Raw genomic sequence first — 8,527 nt, 5'->3', positions numbered from 1 at the left:
GAGACAAACTGGTAGGTGGGGCTGACCCTGTCGGCTTACCCTGCCTCTAGTTGTCCCTGGAACTGGGCCCCAGAGACCCCGTGTTGCTAAATGCTAGGTATTTGTAGGGACGCTCCTTTCCCAGTAGATAGACCACAAATAAAAACAACAATCCCACTAAACGAATTCTAATTAATTCCATTGCATCTAAATTTTATAATGAGCATTCTCCAAGAAATTGATGGTACAGATCCTCTGTGCGGTTTCAAGTTATCTCTGAATCCAGTCAAGCTACCTTATTGTCCGCCACCAGTACACACTTACAGTGCTGAAGAATGTTTGCACCCTCCTCGAAACAGTCCCCCTCCTGTTTTACGTTGCAGATGGGAATTCAGATCGACGCTGTATTCCACCAATGACTTACACGTGTGGCGTGTGTGTTATGAGAACTGCACTTTTCTGCCGAATCGCTGGCGAGAGGTGGGGTATCTTTGAAAGAGCCGCCCAATGAGAGAGCCCCTGCACGGTCGCCGGGGAAACCCCGTGGCGTGGCTGTGTGTCAGTTTCGTTGGGACCCGCGGTCGATGCCGGTGAAGAGGGGGATGGGCGATTTGCAAATGTCGGGACTAGAGACAGAATCAGAGTCCTGTATCACATCCAGCAGCATAACCCCATTATAAATAGCGATTGTAAATATTCTATACACCGGGAATTTACTATAAACATTCAATGGATGCACTGCACCTTAACGGAATAAGGACTTTAAGTTACTGCCTATGCATGGAAGACACTGGGAAGTTTGTTTCCGACCCACGAAGAGGGAGCTACTTTTAAGGGCAAAGGATACAGGAAACTCCGAGGCCGTTATACAGGCCTACTAGTCAAAGTGGAATTCATGTTGGGATATTCTGAGGACCCTATTTTGTGTATGAATTTGCTTCATTTGTACCGCTTTGGAATGCCTCATTAGGTGAGTACTTTAAAAATTGATACTGTGTTCCTCTGTATCTGAGGATTGAAACAAATCATGTAAATGACACACTGACCATACCTAGCCGCCAAAGCTAAGACGCTAACAACATGGCTAGCTAACTACGCAATTTCTGTCCATTTTTTGTATCAGGTTGGTTTCGTCTACAGTGTTTCGACTTTGGAGTGGATTGTTTGGGTGGCTGTAAAACTACCTACACTGATGGACTGCCTTTCAGGTCCGCTTTAGGCAGAGCCCGGACAGATCTGTCGTGGCTGTATAAATCAGTCCTTCGTGTTGTTTAGGGCAGCTAGTTTGATAGTAACATCACTATTTTTTTATAATGGCAAATGTTAGAACAAAATTTCAAGCAGTCACGTCCCCAAAACCCCGTAACAACATTGTGCAAGTTATGAATAGTACTAAGAAGTACTCGTGTAACGTTTAGGCCGTGAAAGATGCCTTCACTTAAGTAATTTTCGGGTTTCATGTCACTGTGGCAATTGGCTTTGTTATAATAGTAAATTAGATACTAACATATGCTTTTCTTCAAGTCAGTTAGGCTGCAAATGGTTATTTGAATAATAATAATAATAATGCATTAACAATGTTTTTGCTTAGTAAGTTTTGATGAAATGTTTCCACAAAAACTTAGTCATACCCAAACGTTACTCAGTCAAACACCACGAGTAGTAAGTGAGAAACAGCGCTTGTTGCATAGTTAAGGTCACATTGAGAGTAGAAATAGACGTGCATTCAATGCGTGGAAGTTAAATGCAAACTTGTTTTGTTAGACCAAAACAATTTGTTGCATTGCTCTTTAGACGTTGGTGTATTAAGTGTTGTTTTAGGTCTACGAAGCTGTCGACTTTTTGGAACGGTATTTTTCGCACAATGTGGAATTTGGCTATAACTGGCGACTCTTGTTGGCTGAGTAACAAGGTGCCTACGTTGGTTATGAGCCATCGGCAACAAATGCTATGCTAATCTATAAGATAACTTTCTGGGTGGTGTACAATTTAATTAATCCCCCTTCAACCAATACTTTATACCACGAAGTTCTAGTTGTTTGAACGCATAGAGGCATTTACAAACAAAACTTTACATTGACGTTAATGTCTTTTATTACACGTTTTATTTTATGTGTCTGCATCATGGTGGTGTGTTCTTACATAATGTAAATGCATTTGCCTTGGATAGCACCTAGCTTTGCTCAAGCTTGCGGTTAAAACTGAACGCTTCGTTGTATTTTTCTGTATTTGTGCTTTAGATTTTTTTAGGCAAGTAGGAACTAGCTGTTGCGTAGTGACTTGCAGTTGTTCACCTCCCCCACCTATCGACTACTAGTCTCGGTGGCGGTTAAGCAAAATGGGTGGTATTTTAGTGGGGAACTCTTGTTTCCCTTTTAATTTACATTTTTATTTCAACTGAGAACAGTATAACACAAGTTTGTTCCAACTTCGAACCATTATAGCTGATATGTATTTACACACGGCTGCGTCGTTTGATAATTCACATCCTGAATATAAGAGCTTGTTTTCATCTACACGCCCGTTGGCCTGATGTCACCACACAGTTCTCCCAACTAGATTAAGTTTAGGGCTTGTCCGTTTCCCTTAAAAGCTGATAATAATTTTACTGTAAAACGAAACACCCAGCTAGCGAGCTAACGCTAACAAATAAACAGAGAAATGGCAGACCGATTAAATGACGTGGGAATCTCTGTGCTTTGTGACTTTGCTTTGGACTTTGCATTTTCTGACCACAAATGGCTGCCTGAGTCACTGCTGTGCTCAGCTAAGTTGCACCATATAGGCTCACAATTTGTGGAGTAGTAGATACAGAAAGCACAACAAAGTATACTGTGTGTGTACAAATATGTATATATATATTTATAAATTGCACACACATGAATAAATATTTGTATTCTGTCATATTTTATTTTACAGTTTTTCACAACAATTTTGACCCTCCTTTATGAGTACACCTGTGACCTGTTGGGTGTTCTGCCAAATGTCTGGATTGATTTCAGTAAAACCTGCAATGTGCTGACCCTCTTTTTCATTGGTTGCAACTGACATTCTCCAAATATCTATCACATCTTTTAATAGACTGTGTGGGCTGCAGCTTACAAACGTGGCCAACTAGACTCAGACTCAGTCATTGGAAACCTGAGTACCTTTAGCACTCCCCCAGACCTAAACCAGCTTGTTATCTTCAATAAACACTGCTCACTACTTAGATATTTACTAATTTATTATATGTATTTATGTATATTTATATTTATGTATATATATGTATGTATTATATGTATTATATTTCAACTACATTTCATCTTTGGATTCTTTGATTTTTGATTCTTGGTTGGGATCTTCTATGTCTGTAACAAAAAAGAAGAGTTTCCCCTAGGGGATAAATAAAGGAATTTGGATTCTGATTCAGAACAAAGGCATGTTCACAACTAAGCAAGACATGCAAGCAGTATTTGGGACACAGGAACACAGTGACAGTTTTTAGGTCACTCCACAACCAGTTGAAAGCTAACAGTGCACTAATGGACTGTGCACTGCTTCTCTGTCATGAACTGACCTGCCATATTGGTTTTTGCAAGTCTTAAGCAGCTTCACATGATGTTTTAGAGCGAAATACTTAATTAAATGAATGAATCTTTACTTTTCTCTAGTATCTTCTCAATACCTCCTGTGTGTTGTTGGCTTGTAATCTTGCAAAACAGGGTTAAAAAACAAGTCACTCTGACGCCTGCCTCAACAATCCTTTCCTATTGGTCCAGGAACTCTGGGGCTGCTCCAATGGCGCGCAGCATTTCCTCAGCACTAGGGGAGCAGTGTTGCAGAGGGTTGTGCTGCCTAATTCTGTTTTGTGCTCAGAAGCAATGCTTCTTGGGAGAATAATGGATGACGAAGAGGAAGATGAAAACAAGGCCAAAGGGGGGGATGAGGCAGGCAGTCTAATGTTATACCCCCTCCTTCTCTCTCGTTCTTTTTTTTTTTATAGCTCCCTTTTTATCTGTTTCCTTCTCGTTCTTTCACTGTCACTGCATGTCTTGCTCTCTTGTGGTGCTTGGTTTAGTATAGTAAAGCTCTATATAAAGCTCACCACTATTCAGAGAGAGAGGTTTTCCTTCCCACCCTTTAATCTTCAGGCAGCCATTTTAGGCTCCTCCATATAAACTTAATTTTCTTTTACCTTTATTGCCCATTTATTTTGTTTGTGCAACACTAAAGCGGCCCAAAACGCAATTGATTAAAATGTTTTGTCTAAGGTCATGAAGAAAACAATTAAAAAGAACTATAAAGTAAAGCTACTTGCAGCTTTTGGGTTTTTATAATTTGCAGCACCATTCACTAAAACAAAAGTGTAAACAAATAGGTAGTGCCCTTTTTTGTTTTTAAGTACCTTTCTCACTTAAAGTAAAAAAAAAGTGTGAGGGTTTTTGTTAACCTGTCTGTTCATACATTCTTTTAAAACTGTTTTGGTCTAGAGTAGACTTGTGAACATGTTGTCTATTGCTAAGGCTTGACATTTGTTTTATACATATGCTGCTCTTCATAGTTTTAACAGTGTCTTCTCTAGACATTTTAGTATTCTCTTAATTTAAACAATTTGAAGAAATCAGAGTGGGACAGCTAAGGCTTCACAACAGCTCAAAATGGCTGCCAAGGCTCTGCATTTTATTTCTTAACTAGACACCAAGGAGGCTCGCACTGGCTGGTGCTACACACAGATTGTGTTACATATGTTGTTTTGAGGTGGAGCTAGGGCAAACCTTCCTGTCAATTTGAACAAAGGCCTCGGCCAAAAGAGGAAATGGAATTGCCATTTAATGTGTTTGTTTCACATTAAGGCTCTGTGGTTAAGACTGAGTGTCTCTGGTTTGTGTTATGCCAGAGCATAAGCTTGTCTGACAACAAGGTAGTTTTAAGGCTTTATGCCTCTGCTAGAAAGCTTGAAAAGCAACCCTCTCCATGTATAAAGAAAATATGACTAGCAAGAAATGCTTTTGTTGTTTTGTTTTTGTGAGTAAATCTTGAAATACAACATTCATCTTAGTCAGCTGCACAAATGTGAAGATTTTAGTGTCACTCTATAGCCTATACAATTCTATTTTAATGTTGGTGTTGGATGGTTAATAAAACAACCCTAGTAAGACTTACTTTACTGTAGATGCAGCCTGTTTTCAGTATGACTACAGATTTAAAATAGAAACAAACAAATGGACAGTGGCTTCCTTGTTTGCTCTGAAACAGTGATTGATTTTTTGTCATGTCAGCCCTGCTGTTGACTGCTTTCCCCCCCCCCCCTCACTCCTCTTATAACACCCACTTGGTCTTTGTTCCCCATTGTGTGACCAGATCTGATCGTGGTCCATTGATGCAGCTGGACATTGTTGTGCTAATGGCTGGCCACACTGCACAACCAGGACCCTTTGCCACTCTGCATGACAAAAGTCACATTGCACTAGAGTTAGGCATTATTTGGTGATTTAGTTTATTTATTTATTATGTTTGTGATTAAGGTGGGGGGCATTTTGCTGCTGAACAATGGCAAAAAAATGCAGGTTTTTAGTTGTAGTTTACTAAAGGAGTAGGCAAGTATTAGCGGTTTGCTTGTTTGCCTGCATATCTGTTTACCTGAAGAGGGATGATAACCAGGCCTGTCGCGATAAGCAATAAATCAATTAATTGCACGATAACTTTAAATGGGCTCGATAAGTTTTTCGGCCGCGATAAATTACATTTGCATGCTTGTTTGTTTTCCTCTCTTTCTCTCTCTCCCTCTCCCTGCCAAAGAGACTAGATGTCAAAAGGCGTCACTTTGGTGCATCGTAGCGTATAAGGTGTGCAAAGTCAGACTTTATATCGCTCGCGGCTTCTGTCTTAAAATGTGTCAAATCAACTGGTAGTTCTTATTATTTAACTCACTGTGTAACGTTTATGTGATATTCTAAGCAGACCACGGCCAGCTCGCTGTCTGCGTCGTCACAGTGCTGCAGGACTTGGACGCTGGTTACAGCAACACAGAGGGTTTTGAAGCTGCACAACACGGGTTTAACACTTCGCCACAATTCACCACAAGACTAAACATGCTTATGTATACAACCTGCTATCGGAGACAGTCTGCGTTGTACGAGTGAAGTCCTCTGCCTTCTTACTGGCGGCACTCGCGGCAGCGCCACTCATTAGTCCTCTTGCCCAGTCCTCTTGTGCCATCTCTGCTATCAGTTTCTTTTATGTGTTTCTGTCTACATGGTGGCATTTTTAAAATTCACTGCAGCTGTCTGCACACAGCGGCCTGATGCGCATACACACACGCAAACGCGTGCGCACACAAACACACATGCAGACTTGTGCGCACAGGTGAGCCCACTCCCAGAGAGTGCGTGTTGTTGTTTGGCTCTCTGTTGCTCATGACATGCTATTTGGTTTGGCTTAACTCCATTGACTATGCTCAGATTCACCTAATGCATGTCGCGGCACAATATACAGCTGTAGCCGGCGTTGTGTCCTCGTCGCGCTTTCTTCGGCTTTCTTCGTACTCTGGCTTACGGTGACAGACGTTGAACTTATGTTAGGAACATGCTGCTCCGCATCATTTAACTAAACACCACTGCCTTCCGCCATTATTGTTATTGTGGTCTCACATGTGCTGATGGTGAGAGTATGTCGCACACAAAAATGCGTCAACATGACGAGGCACTAATTGCCGTAATCGATAAGTGGCAAATATTAATCGGTGACAGTTTTTCTGACGATTAATTGCATACGATACGATTTTGCACAAGCCTAGTGTACTTGCATTATATGTCGTTATCATTATATTAGTCGAACATGGTCTCAAAACGACAATATTGTCGCTTATCGCAATAATTTCCCTTGGCAATTAATCACCTAGCAAAATTTGTTACCGTGACAGGCCTAATGATAACAAGCCGATAATGTTCAGAGAGGTGGGTGCGTACATGCTCGTAGCATTATTATAGCGTTTGGAATGTGTGGATTCTGCGCTAGCGGAGAAGCTTTTCCACTTTTCTGCATTTACTATACCCACTCCAAAACTCACTGACCAATCACACAATAGTTCTAAGACACAACCAAGGAAAAAAGTTCGATGTGTTGAGAACAAGCTGCAAGACCTCCAAAACCAGCTGGGTGTAGGGCTGGGCTTAAAAAATATCTCAGATTTTTTCACATAAAACCTGATTTACAATTGTAATCGATTTTTTTCCCACTTTATTAAAAACAACTACGGAAGCGCTGAACTGCCACAGTAGAAAAAAAAATTAATCACTATCTTGTTATAACGTCAAATGCTATAACGTTATAACGACATATTATCTCGTTATAACGACATATTATCTCGTTATAACGACATATTATCTCGTTATAACGTCAAACCGTATCTCGTTATAACGACATTATCTCGTTATAACGTCAAACCGTATCTCGTTATAACGTGATAAGACGCTATCTCGTTGTAACGTGATATTATCTCGTTATAACGAGATACATTTTATTGCTGTAATAAAAAATGAACTGTTTCTAAGTAGCCTAACCTAACCGGTTTGCTGCTTACATCGGAAAATGACACATTTACAAGATTCAATTAAGTGCTATTTCATGCTTGGATTAAGCCATGGGGAGATTCTGTCCTTACTGTGCACAGTGGACGATACTGTGATCAGTATGCGGACACTTAGAAGGTTTTTAAAATGCATGCACTGTTCAGAAGAAAGAATGAGACCGACCCTCTGGAGGTAGCTTCATTTCTCATCGATCAGCTGGAAGGACACAGAAGGCTCGATGGGTACAAACTGCATCACCTTCGCCTTCCTTCTCGTTATAACGAGATAATATGTCGTTATAACGTGATAGCATTTGACGTTATAACGAGATGGTGATTAATTTTTTTTTTCTACTGTGGCAGTTTAGCTTCCGTAAACAACACATTTTGAAAATGATTCTCTCAATTTAGGCTGTAACAAGTTAGCTAACTACAATGTAGTTTGTAGCTTGTATCATGTTCGAAGGACATTATAAAAATAGAGTGCGCTGTGAGACCCGTTCAGTGTTAAACACTGAACAGTCCTCTGCCAAGAGACAGTGGACTGTAAATACACATCCAGTCTCTCACTCCGCCATTAGGCTACAGTCCTCTGTCTCTTGGCAGACAGTGTTCAGCTGTCTGTCCAGTTTGTAGACAAAAACTTGCATCTTGTGTTATTGGTAAGAGCTCTTACTCCTTCGACTATTCACGCTACTACATACACACACAAACATGCAGTGACATGGGCGATCAGGAGAGAGTGAGTCATCTGTGTTATAAAAGATCTTTGGAGCACCATAAGAAAAGATGATAGAAACATTTTTGAAAGAGATGCTTACTTCTGGCTCCGATGCCATGAAACGTAACCACTTCCAAACTGCCCTTTTTAAGGGCGAGCTCTTATCTGCCGGCTGCTATGTTGTTTTGGTGAGTCTCTGATGGATACAGGTGTATGTATGTTGGATGTTCAAATCGATTTTCATGAAAACATATTGTCCTAAACAGCCAATTCGA

At 40.6% G+C, this 8,527-nt stretch overlaps 1 protein-coding gene across 11 annotated transcripts in view; it reads left to right on the top strand.

The window, feature by feature from the left end:
- The first annotated feature begins 532 nt into the window (after positions 1–532).
- setd5 (SET domain containing 5) overlaps positions 533–8,527 on the top strand; it is a 37,390-nt gene continuing 29,395 nt past the window's right edge. For 8 of the 11 annotated variants that reach the window (XM_028407265.1, XM_028407263.1, XM_028407268.1 and 5 more), the window contains exon 1: positions 533–949. The gene's annotated coding sequence lies outside the window, so the exon portion shown is untranslated. The remainder of the gene's footprint in view (positions 950–8,527) is intronic. The other 3 variants (XM_028407269.1, XM_028407267.1, XM_028407270.1) reach the window with 1 other exon arrangement.

The sequence above is a fragment of the Parambassis ranga genome, chromosome 5 (genome assembly GCF_900634625.1).
Source record: "Parambassis ranga chromosome 5, fParRan2.1, whole genome shotgun sequence".
Taxonomy (NCBI): Eukaryota; Metazoa; Chordata; class Actinopteri; family Ambassidae; genus Parambassis; species Parambassis ranga.
Note: the sequence above shows the minus strand (reverse complement) of the source record. Positions and strands in the feature narration are given on the sequence as shown.